At 41.2% G+C, this 12,397-nt stretch overlaps 1 non-coding gene across 1 annotated transcript; it reads left to right on the top strand.

Annotated features, from left to right (window-relative positions):
* Positions 1-383: 383 nt before the first annotated feature.
* LOC128562829 (U6 spliceosomal RNA) lies at positions 384-490 on the top strand. The gene has a single exon (XR_008373529.1). It is a non-coding gene; the product is annotated as a U6 spliceosomal RNA (small nuclear RNA).
* Positions 491-12,397: the final 11,907 nt, after the last annotated feature.

The raw sequence follows: 12,397 nt of genomic DNA, 5'->3' as shown, positions 1-12,397 counted from the left end.
TAATTGGAGATCCCAAAGGAGAGGAGGGGGACAGAAAAAAATGTTAGAAGAAAAAATGGCCCCAAATTTCTCCAAATATATGAAAAGCATAGAATCATAGATCCAAGAAGCTCAATAGAACCCCAAGTATAATAAACACACACAAAAAAAATTACACCAAGGCACATCACAGTTATATGAGAAAAATCCTAAAAAGTGGCCAGAAAAAAGAAATGGTATATGTAGAGGAATAGAGATGAGCATGATAGCAGACTTCTATTTGGAAATAGTGTAAGTCCAAAGAAAAAGAGTATCTCTAAATTACTGAACGGAAATCTGTCAATTAAGAATTCTATGACCCAATAACATTACCTTTCAAAAATAAGAGCAAAATACTTATTCAGGTGCTCACTTCAGCAGCACATATACTAAAATTGGAATGATACAGAGAAGATTAGCATGGCCCCTGTACAAGGATGACACACATACTTGTGAAATGTTCCATATTTTTTTAAAAAAATATTTTTTCAGACACATAAGAGCCAAAAATTTATCAGTAGCAGACCTCCAGCACATGATGTATTAAAGAAAATCTTCATACGTTAGAAAATTATACCAGATGGAAATATGGGTCTACACAAAAGAATAATGAGCCCCAGAAATTTCAGCTCTGTAGACTATGTGATTGCCTATGAAAAAAAAATCCTATGGAACACAAAAAAGCTACTATAACTAGTGAGTCTAAGAGGCTTCAGGATTCAAGATCATTATATTCAAATCAATTATATTTTTATATACTAACAGCAATCAAAAATTGAAGTGTGAAAGTCAATGATAGCATAAAACTGAAATGCTTAGAAACATATCAATCAAAAGACATGCAAGACTAGTACACTAAAGAACATTTTGAGGAAAATTAAAGAAGACCTAAAAAATTGGAGAAATATTCCATGTTTGTGAATTGGAAGACTCAGCATTTCTAAGATGTCAATTCTCCTCAAATTAACCAATAGATTCAAGGTAATTCCAAACAAAACTGTAATAACCTATCTTGTACAAATTGATGAGTTACTTCTATCATTCATATGGAAATTCAAAGGACTTAAGATAGGTGAAACACTTGAAAAAAAAAGAACAAAGTTGGAAAGCATATACTATCTGATTTCAGCTCTTATTTTAAAATTACAGAAATCAGGATTATGTGGTATTGAAATAATAATAGTCAAATAAATCAATGAAACACAACAGAGAGTCCAGAAACAGACTTCAAACATACAGTCAACTGATTTTTGACAAAGGTGCAAAGTTCAGAGGGCAAATAACTAGTAAATAACAAAAAGAGACTCAACATTACTAGTGATTAGGGAAATGCAAATCAAAACCGCTACACACCAATTAGAATGGCTAAAATAAAAAATACTTAAAATACTGAAGTCTGGGGCGGCACCTGTCGCTCAGTCGGTAGGGCACCGGCCCCATATACGGAGGGTGGGGGTTCAAGCCCGGCCCCTGCCGAACTGCAACAAAAAAATGGCCGGGTGTTGTGGTGGGCGCCTGTAGTCCCAGCTACTCGGGAGGCTGAGGCAAGAGAATCGCTTGAGCCCAGGAGTTGGAGGTTGCTGTGAGTTGTGTGATGCCACGGCACTCTACTGAGGGCAATAAAGTGAAACTCTGTCTCTACAAAAAAAAAAAAAAATGCTAAAGTCTGATGAGGGAGCAACTGGAAGGCTCATACACTACTGGTAGAACTGCAAAATTGTTCAGCCATTTAAAAAAACTCTTTGGTGGTTCTTATAAAGTTAAACATACATTTGGCTTGTGACCCAAGAATCCCATTCCTAGGTATCCCACTAAGAGAAATGAAAACATTTGTTCACACAAAAACTTGTACAAAAATATTCACAGAAGCATTATTCATAATAGCCCAAAGTAGAAACAATCCAAATCTCCATCATCTAGTGAGTGGATAAACAAAATGCCATGCATCCACATAGGGGAATACCACTCAGTAAAAAGGGAGTGAGCTACTGACACATGCAACAACTTCAAAAACATTACGCTAAGTGAAGGAAGACTACATTATATATGATTCCTTTTATACCAAATGTCCAGAAAAGACAAACTTACAGAGACAGAAAGTAGATTAGTAGTTGCCTACGCCTAAGGGTGAGAAAAGGGTTGACTGCAAATGAGTATGAGAGATCTTTTGGGGGTGACAGGACTGTTCTAAAACTAGATTGCAGTGAGGGTTGCACAACTCTACAAATGTACTGAAACTAATTGCATTGTACTTTTAAAATGGGTGAAATTCATAGGATGTAAATTGTGTACTAATAAATAAAGCTGTATCTTGTTAAGAAAAAAATCGGTAATATCACTGGTAGTTAGAATGTAGGACACCAAGGACTGCTGGTGGCCACCACAATTATACATAGACATGTGTCCATGGGATGTAACACGAGGAACTGTTGTACACATGAGATCACGGTTTTGCACATATGGCAGTGTGTAAATCTAAATCATACAAGCTTATGATAAAACTGTACACATAGGTTAGCAGATTCACCTAAGAATTCATAAATGTGCATTTGTGATAACATATACACATGAGATGACATTTGTAATGGCCCAGCATGGGAATATAATGGGATTTTAACAGAAGAAAATGCACTACTAAATTTTTATCTGATAAGCATAAATGTCCTTCCTCCCTCCTAATCTTACAGTCACGGCGGGTAACGTATTTTCTGCTCTGAGCCATCTTGTCTTTATTACTCACTTTGACCTCAAAAAGAAACACAACGGGCAGGTCTTCTACCGCTCTCAGACACACAGACGGGTAGGTAATCCAAGGCCTTGTTCTCACAGAACTCCATTTGTTCTGGGACATTTCAGGGTAAGCCAGAGGATTTCTTTCTGAAACAAAATACTTTCAATAAAACTGCAAAGGAAAAAAGCCCACCTCTTGGAGAAGTGCATTGGGTAAAGATACAGAAACTTAAAAATATGTATATGTTTTTTACTTTCTTTAAGAGGCCAAGGCCAGGACTTGAGTTAGTACAAATCCACAAGGAAGGATAGATGAGCCAGATGAGCAATTCTCAACAATTCATTTGGACCTTGACTGATTTTTTTTTTTTTACCAAGTTTAAGTAAAACCGATCCTTAGAGAAACTTCCTGACATAATATAGAATAAAACCAGCTACATAAATGAGTCAAAGTAATACAAGTCTTTTACAGCACTCACTCTCCCTCTCTCCCTCCCTCCCTTCCTTCTTTTCCTCCTCCTCCTTTCTGTTCCTCTCTCTCTCTCTCTCACACACACACACACTGTCTCTCTCTCTCTCCCCTCCCCACCCACACCCAATATAGTAAATCTGTAGAGAACCCCTTTGGGTGACATTTTCTCATCTGTGCAATGAAGACTTTCATGATCTCTAGGACCCATGGGAAAGCATCCAGCTTGGAAATACTATGAGATAACCAGCTCAGTTCATCACCGTGGTTCTAGAAAAGCCACAACTAAGCTGTATTTTAAGACTCAGACTAAAAACTTCCATGGTATTGTGCTATGTGATGTCAGAAAGCTGAAGGGTTTTTCCTTTTCTTTTCTTTTCTTTCTTTCTTTTTGTTTTTTTTTTTGTTTTTGAGCCAGGGTCTCATTCTGTTGTTAAGGCCATGGTATTGTCAAGTGCCATGGTGTCAGCCTAGTTCACAGCACCTCAAACTCCTGGGCTCAAGCAATCCTTCTGCCTCAGCCTCCCGAGTAGCTGGGACTACAGGTGCCTACCACAACACCAGGCCAAATTTTCTATTTTTAGTGGAGATGGGGTGTCACTCTTGCTCAGGCTGGTCTCGAACTCCTGAGGTCAAGGGATCCTCCCACCTGGGCCTCCCAGAGTGATAGGGTTACAGGCATGAGTCATGGCACCTGGCCTGAAGAGTTTTTAAAAATCTAGGAAAGCAAACTGTTGGTGAGATCTGAGTGACACCAGAGGGCTGGTGTCTTGGTCTGTCTTCTGTTGCTTATAACAGAACACCTGAAACTGAATAATTTATAAAGAAGTGGAATTTATTTCTTATAGTTATGGAGGCTGAGAGGTCCGAGGCCAAGAAACCACATCTGAGGAGGGCCTTCTTGCTAGTGGGGACCCTCTGCAGAGTCCTGGGGTGGTGTAGGGTATCACATAGCAAGGGGGCTGAGTGTGCTGGCTCAGGTCTCTTCCTCTTCTGGTAAAGCCACCAATGCCACTCCTGTGATAACCCATTAATCCATGAAGCCCTCATGACTCCACTACCTGTTAAAGGCCCCACCTCTCAATACTGCCACATTGGGAATTAAGTTTCAGCATGAATTTTTTTTATTTTTTTTTGAGACAGAATCTCACTATGTCACCCTCAGTAGAGAGCTGTGCCTTCACAGCTCACAGCAACCTCAAACTCTTGGGCTCAAGCGGTTCTCTTGCCTCAGCCTCCTAAGCAGCTGGGACTACAGGTGCCTGTTGTAGTTGTCATCATTGTTTATCAGCCCTGGGCTGGGTTTGAACCCACCAGCCCCTGTGTATGTGGCCAGCGCCCTGACCATTGAGCAATGGGTGCCAAGCATCAGCATGAGTTTCGAAGGGGACAAATATTTACTTTTTTTTTTTTTTTGTAGAGACAGAGTTTCACTTTATTGCCCTCGGTAGAGTGCCATGGCCTCATACAGCTCACAGCAACCTCCAACTTCTGGGCTTAAGCGATTCTCCTGCCTCAGCCTCCCGAGTAGCTGGGACTACAGGCGCCCGCCACAACGCCCGGCTATTTTTTGGTTGCAGTTTGGCTGGGGCCGGGTTTGAACCCGCCACCCTCGGTATATGGGCTGGCGCCCTGCTCACTGAGCCACAGGCGCCGCCTGAAGGGGACAAATATTTAAACAACAGCAGCTAGTTTAACTAGTTTCTAACAATTGATTAGATGTTAGATTAGATTCATCCACACAAATGAATATCAACCCTGTCTAGACTCACCTGGAGATTTAACAAGTCTGAGGCTGGGGCCGTGAACGGTTTTATTGTCATTGTTACTGCTGTTGTTAAGCACTCCGGGTACTGATCACTACCATGCAGTCAGGCTTAAGAACCTCTCAAGAAACTATACCAAACATCAGGATGAAAACAGGCTAAAGTCTGAACTTCACTACTTGAATACTTGGATTTTTCTTGGCTTTATGTAGGCATATCCTAAATCTGAGACAACATCAGGGCGTTAGATGGGTATTTCTTCCCTGAACATCCAGGTCTGTCAACCCCTGAGTGAGTCATGCAAGTTGCTATATGAATTTTAAAAAGTGTGAGTGTATACAAAGCAAATATTTTCAATATTTTTAATTACTCAAGTAATAATTGCTTTTTGTAATAATTCAAATAATTCAGAGGTAAATAAATAAAATAATAGCCCCACTCTACCTGAGGCCTGAGGTAAGTCATGTTAATAGTTGGGAGGATATCCTTCCATTCTGTCTATTAAAACACATAAACAAGGATATACAAATAATATGAACTCATATATCAAGGTTTTGTTGTTTATTATTTCTTTCTTTGTTATATAGAGGAAACAAATATTTTTATATTTACTTTCCCCCCTGTGCTGTTCTTTATTCACTTAATCTACATTGTGAGACTTCAATGAAACCTCATGAATTAAATACCTCCTTGCAATCTCACTTATAGTGACAAAAAAGGGATTAAAATGGATATGAGCAACAAGGATAAAGGGAACTACAAAGGAGAAGAGAACAATAAAATCTTAGAACAATAAGATCTCAGAACTGGAAAGCAGATGAAGAGCTGAGATTGTCTTAAGAGACCATAAAAATGAAAACTGGACATTGGAGAGAGGCCCCAGATCACAGCTTTCCAATATGAAATCTCAGACTGAAGTGTTGGGGGCCCAGGCTCTTCTAAAAGTGGGTCTGCAGATGATTCCAGGAACAGGAAGACTGGCTGAGACTTTGCATGAGAAGCTCCTGGATACTTAACTTGGATTCCTTTCTGATGGTTATGCTCCTCTCTCCCCAAGGGAAGAGTGGCTGTTCTCACCATCCCCAGAAGATGAGGAGAGTAGTTCTTAAAGATGAGTGAGTGATTGTATGGAAGCTCTGGAAAGCTTGTTCAGACCCAGGTTGCTGGGCCCCACCTCCAGAATTTCTGACACAGCAGGTCCAAGGCAGGGCCTGAGAATTTGCATTTTCAACACACTTATAGGTGCTGCTGCTGCTACTGTTGATCCACTGAACTAGAGATTTATAATCTGGTTCTAGTCGTGGCCATGCAAGGCCCAGTCAAGTGTGCAACCTCTAAACAGAGGACAGGGATAACGTGAACATCTACATACCTACATACTGATTCTCCAATCAGAAGAACCTTAGGCCCTTCTCCCAGTGGGGTCCTAAAACCTTAGCAGCAAGACATGTACCTACCCGTAAGGTGGGAGATTGAAGGACTGTCTTTTACGGAATCTGATAAGCACAAAAGAAAAAGTATATCCCACGTATTGGTGAATGAGGACCCCTCAGGGAAGGGGTCCAGTCCCCTAGCTGGGGACTGAACAATAGAATCATGTGGGGAGCTTTAAAAAATATGAATTCCGTAGCTTGAGAAAAAGGTATATATAGAGTTTTAGTTAAATAATACGGATTTTTATTCCTATTATGATTTTTGTCCACTTTAGTCTTTTTGTCTATATTGATAGAAAGTTAAAACCTTGGATATTTAGGAATTTTAAGATTACATATCACTTTGGCCCCGTCAGACAGCATATTGCATTATTGGTCACTTTAGCAATAGATAGTGGTAATGAAGGGGTTAAGGGCAGAAAGAAGTATATAGAAGGTAATTTTAAAGATACTTCATTATAAATAATTTTCCCGTCATCTACATAAATGAGTTAGGTCCAATTTTATTTTATTTTTTGGGATAGTCTTTGTCACCCTTGTTAGAGTGCTGAGGCATTACAGCTTATAGCAACCTCCAACTCTTGGATTCAAGTGAACCTCTTGCCTCAGCCTCCCATGTAGCTGGGACTACAGGTGCCCACCACAACACCTAGTTATTTTTAGAGATGGGGGAATCTCAAATTCCTGAGCTCAAGCAATCCACTGGCCTTGGCCTCTCAGAGTGCTAGGATTATAGGTGTGAGTCATAGCACCGGGCCTTAGGTCTAATTTTAATTAAAATATAAAGGATAGAGAGAAACGTCTAAAGCTATTGAAGAAGAGGAAAGCATATAAATTCGATTTAGTTGTATTTTACTTTTTAGTGTATGAATTTATGGTAAACAATGATAGTCTGTGGCTTTCATTTCTTTATAAAAATGCTAGAAACGTAATTTTTACTGTTATAAATCCTATCCTCGAAGGAAGCCTCAATTATCAATGGCTTTGTGAAGCAACATTAAAAAAATGGAAAATGTAAAAATATTTGTTTTGTCTGATTAGCTTGCTGCTAATTATGTTCTCTTTCAGTGTATGAAAAAATTTTGCTATTATCCACCTTATATTTTCTGAAATAGCACTTGCTTTTGAGAATTGGATAGTGCATTATTTAGGTGTTAATTAATTGTGTCTACATTTTTCAAAGTTTTATATTATGTTGTTGTTATTATAAGTTACAGTGGTACCATTCTGAATGTTTTCAGGCCTTTAAATAAATCCTAAATGTTTAAAATATATATATGTATATATATATATGAATTCCAACCAGGGTTCCAACCAATTAGATTAGGGGCTCCAGGGATGGGGCCCTGGCATTCGTGTTGTGTTTAAAGCTTCCTGGTTGATGAGAACATCCTACCAGGCTGACATCTTCTCCTTTACAGTGAAGATCACCAGCCAATGAGCCACTGCCACCCACAGAGACACACTTCTGAACACTTCTAAGTCAATGGTCAAAAATCACCAAACAGTGAGGAAGCTAGTATGGAAGTCAGAGGCCAAAATCAACCCAAGCAAGGAAGGACTCAAAGGACACATCTAAAGCAAGCATCAGAAGGAAACCTCAAGCCTTATCTTCAGAGAGATAAGATATTACATCCATGAAGAAAGAACAGGAGGTGACAAAAAGAACATACAGAGAACAAAAAAAGAAAAGAACTACAGCAAAGTAAAAAATATTGTGACTGAAATGAAATTTTCAATAAAAGATTTAGAAAGGTAAGTTGAGGAAATTTCCTTTAAAGCAGAACAGACAAAGGGAGAAGAACAGAAATAGGAGAGAAAAGATAGGGAAAATTTAAACACTAGTCAGGGGGATCAATATTTGAATAATAGCTATTCCAGAAAGAGAGAACAAAGAAAATGGAAGGAGGATTATTAAAGTAATAATTCTAAAGAATAACCCCCCCAAATAGATCAGTGGCTGCTCAGGGCTATTGGGGGAGGATGGGGAATGATTGCAAATGGCTGGAAGGTTTCTTTTCGGGGTGATGGTGATTTCAGATGGTGACAAATTATGGTGATGATTGTACAACTCTGTAAATATGCTAAAAACCATTGAATTGTATACTTTCAATGGATGAATGTTATGATGTGTAGAATATATCTCAAGAAAGCTGTTTTAAAATGTCCCCAGAGGTGAACAACATAAATATTCATATTGAGTGTGCTTATCAAAAAAAAGATCCACACTAAGTCACATAATCATGTAATTTCATAACCCTGGAGACAAAGAGAAGTACCCAAAGCAACACTTCCAAGAAAGTAAACAATTCACATAGAAAGGAACAGGGATTAGAATGGCATCAACCTTCTCAGCACGAAGACCTAACTCTACAAGGCAAAGGAGCAAGGCCTTCAGAATTCTGAGGAACAAAAGACTAAAACCAGAACTACCATATGATCTGCAGTCCCACGACTCATGTTTATCCAAAGGAAAATAAATAAGTACATCCCAGGGATGCCTACACATCCATGTACAGCACTATTATATTTTTGTTTTTTGCAGCACTATTCATAAAGCCAAGGTATGGAATCAACGTAAGTATCCATCAGTGGATGAATGGATAAAGAAAATGTGGTATGTACAGTATACACAATGGGATACTATTTGGCCATTAAAAAGGAATGAACAGATGGAACTTGAGGTCATTGTGTTAAGTGAAATGAGCCAAGCACAGAAAAATAAATATCACAAGTTCTCACTCATACGTGGGAGCTAGAATTTGATCTCATGGAGGCACAGAATAGAGTGATAGATACCAGAAGCTGGAGAGGGTGTAGGCTGGGAGGGGGAGAGGAAGAGTGGTTGATCAACAGGTATGAACATACAGTTTGATAAAAGGTGTAAGTTCTAGTGTTCCATAGCAGAATGGGCTGACTATAGTTAACAACCATGTATCGTACTTCCAAATAGCTAGAAGAGAGGACTTGAAATGTTCTCAACATGTAGCAATGATAAATACTCAAGGTAATGGGCACCCCAAATACTCGGACTTGATCATTACAGCATGTAGCAAATACTTACATTCACTCCATAAATATGTATAAATATCTGTATCAATAAAAAAAACATTCTGGGCAGCCCCTGTGTCTCAAAGGAGTAGGGCACCAGCCCTATATGCTGGAGGTGGCAGATTTAAACCGGCCTCAGCCAAAAACTGCAAAAAAAAAAAAAACATTAGCTTAAGGGTAGACTAAAGAACTATTGGAATGCATTGGCTAATGCCCGAGTGGATGAGGAGTGTGCAGACTTTGTTCTGAGAGCCTTCAGCACCATCGTTCTCCTTGGACTAAGGCACAGCATGACTGATGTCTTGGTGAATCTCAGGTACAGCAGCCAGCAGTCTGTTAGCCAGAGTGCCCAGCTGGTGGCCTTATCTCCACCTCTTGGGGCTCTTGCTGTTATTTGGTGGTCTCCATACACCAACAGTTCCTCCTCAAGTAGAAATAACTGTGTCAGTCAGCTGGGCGTGACTCACACAGGGGCTCACACCTGTAATCCTAGCACTTTAGGAGGCCGAGGCAGATGGATTGCTTGAGCTCAGGAGCTCAAGACTAGCCTGAGAAAGAGCAAGACCCCATCTCTGCTAAAAATAGCCGTATGCCAGTAGTTCCAGCTACTCCTGAGGCAAGAGAATCACTTGAGCCCAAGAGTTTGAGGTTGCTGTGAGCTATGATGCCATGGCACTCTACTGAGGATGATAATACAAGACTTTGACTCAAAAAAAAAAAAGGTTGGGGGGAGAAAATGAAAGAAATAACTGCATCAAACTTTGAACATGATCCTAAAAAGAAAGTCCACAGTCGGTAGTATGTAGAGGTGGGGATCCTATAGCTTCAAGGCCACACATGGCTGCCCAGATTCCTGAGTGCTGCCCCTTGACTGAATCCAAACTTCACAGAACAAATCCCTCTCTTTCTTTCTTCTCTTTCTTTCTTTCTTTCTTTCTTTCTTTCTTTCTTTCTTTCTTTCTTTCTTTCTTTCTTTCTTTCTTTCTTTCTTTCTTTCTTTCTTTCTTTCTTTTCTGTTGTTGTTGTTGCAGTTTGGCCGGGGCTGGGTTGGCACCTGCCTCCCTCAGTATGTGCGGCCAGTGACCTACTCACTGAGCCATAGTTGCTGCCCAACAAATCCCTTTCTTAAAAAGATTTATTCTGAGAACAATCCAAGATGGTGGCCGAATAACCGCTTCCCTGCAACAGGGCACAGTGAGTCTGGGGAGATAAGATTCCAGGCATCTCTGGCTGGTGGGATATGCCTACAATCATCCCTTTGAGGATACAGGGAGTCAGCAAGGAACTTCCGGATCCCAAGAGGAGGACAAAAACAGTGGAAAACTGGCAAGTGGTTGCGTGTGTTCAATTGACTTAATCCCGCCGGCAGCCATAAGTACAAGTAGCAGTGAGACTGCAAACTGGAAAGGCCTTAACTATGAACTGTTTTGGTGTTTTTGGACTTGGCACTCAATTGAACTACCTTGGGGAGAGCTTGAACACGAGTGTGGAGAACTTTGGGCATTGTCTAGGGCCACAGACTGAGCCGCTAAACTGAACAGAGCTAATAGTGTTCAGCTGTGGGCCGCAGGGAGCCATTGTGAGAGAACTACCCCGGCAAGCTCCACCCTCAGGGTCGCAGAGCAAGGATCAGGCGGGAGCTAGTAAGCTATTCACTGAGCAGCCTAAAGGTGGGGACTGAGCTGCCTTACAGCCTTAACCCTCAGGGGCAGAGTGAGACCGGTTTTGGCACACTAGAGCCTTGGGCTGTTGCTCTGGGTAGAGTGTCGTGGCGTCACAGCTCATAGCAACCTCAAACTCCTGGGCTGGGCACCACTCAGATCTCTATAAGAGCTGCACCACGACCCTGGACCCTCAACCCGCACCTGCCGGGCCTCCGCATGCCCTGACCAGGAACTGCGGGAGTTGTGCAACCCTGCATCCTCCCACCTGTATCCTCCCTGCCTCCACACTGGTCCACTCATCTGGCCAGGGACTCTGGTAGCCGCATGCCTTCTGGAGACCTCCCTGCCTCTGTAGAGAGCCCTTCTCCTGGCCAGAGACTGCTGGAGCCTTGGGCTCTCTATGCCAAAGTCACTGGGTGCCAGGCACTCCCAGAACTGTGCACACCACCTCCTGCCCTGTTGCTGGATCCGGTGTGTCACACTCTGGAGCTGCTTCCACAACCAGAACTCTCTGGCTGGGGCAGCCCCAGAGGAACTACACAGGGTCCTCCCTACAAAGATCTAGCAACAATAGAGTGATCCCGCTAGGGTCTAATCATGGAGAGACACCTCCACAACTCTGAGGATGGCCAGAGGTAATGGTGAAAAACAATCATGAGGCAAAATCAACAGAAAAACTCTGGAAATATGAATAATCAGAGTAGATCAACTCCCCCAAGGATCAATGGGTCAGACACAGCACAAGATCCTATGCACAAACAAGTAGCTGAGATGTCAGAAATCGAATTCAGAATCTGGATAGCAAATAAGATTGAATTAGAATTCCAAGCAGTAACCCAAAAGATATCTCAAGAATTCAACGAATTCAAAGACCAAATGACCAAAGGTTTTGACACATTGAAACAAGAAGTTGCAGCCCTCAAAGATCTGAGAAACACAGTAGAATCCCTCAGGAACAGAGTGGAGCAAGCAGAAGAAAGGATTTCTGACATTGAAGACAAAGCTTTCGAATGCTCCCAAACTCTCAAAGAGGAAGAGAAATGGAGGGCAAAAACAGATTACTCTCTCAGAGAGCTCTGGGATAATTCGAAGAAAATCAATATTTGTCTTATAGGGATCCCGGAAAGCAACGAAGTGGCTTCACAAGGCACAGAGTCTCTTCTCCATGAGATTATGAAGGAGAACTTTCTAGACATGCCAAGAGATTCTGAAATTCAGATAGCAGACAGTTTCAGAACTCCAGCATGACTCAACCCAAATAAGACA

Source organism: Nycticebus coucang, chromosome 12 (assembly GCF_027406575.1).
Source record: "Nycticebus coucang isolate mNycCou1 chromosome 12, mNycCou1.pri, whole genome shotgun sequence".
Taxonomy (NCBI): Eukaryota; Metazoa; Chordata; class Mammalia; order Primates; family Lorisidae; genus Nycticebus; species Nycticebus coucang.
Note: the sequence above shows the minus strand (reverse complement) of the source record. Positions and strands in the feature narration are given on the sequence as shown.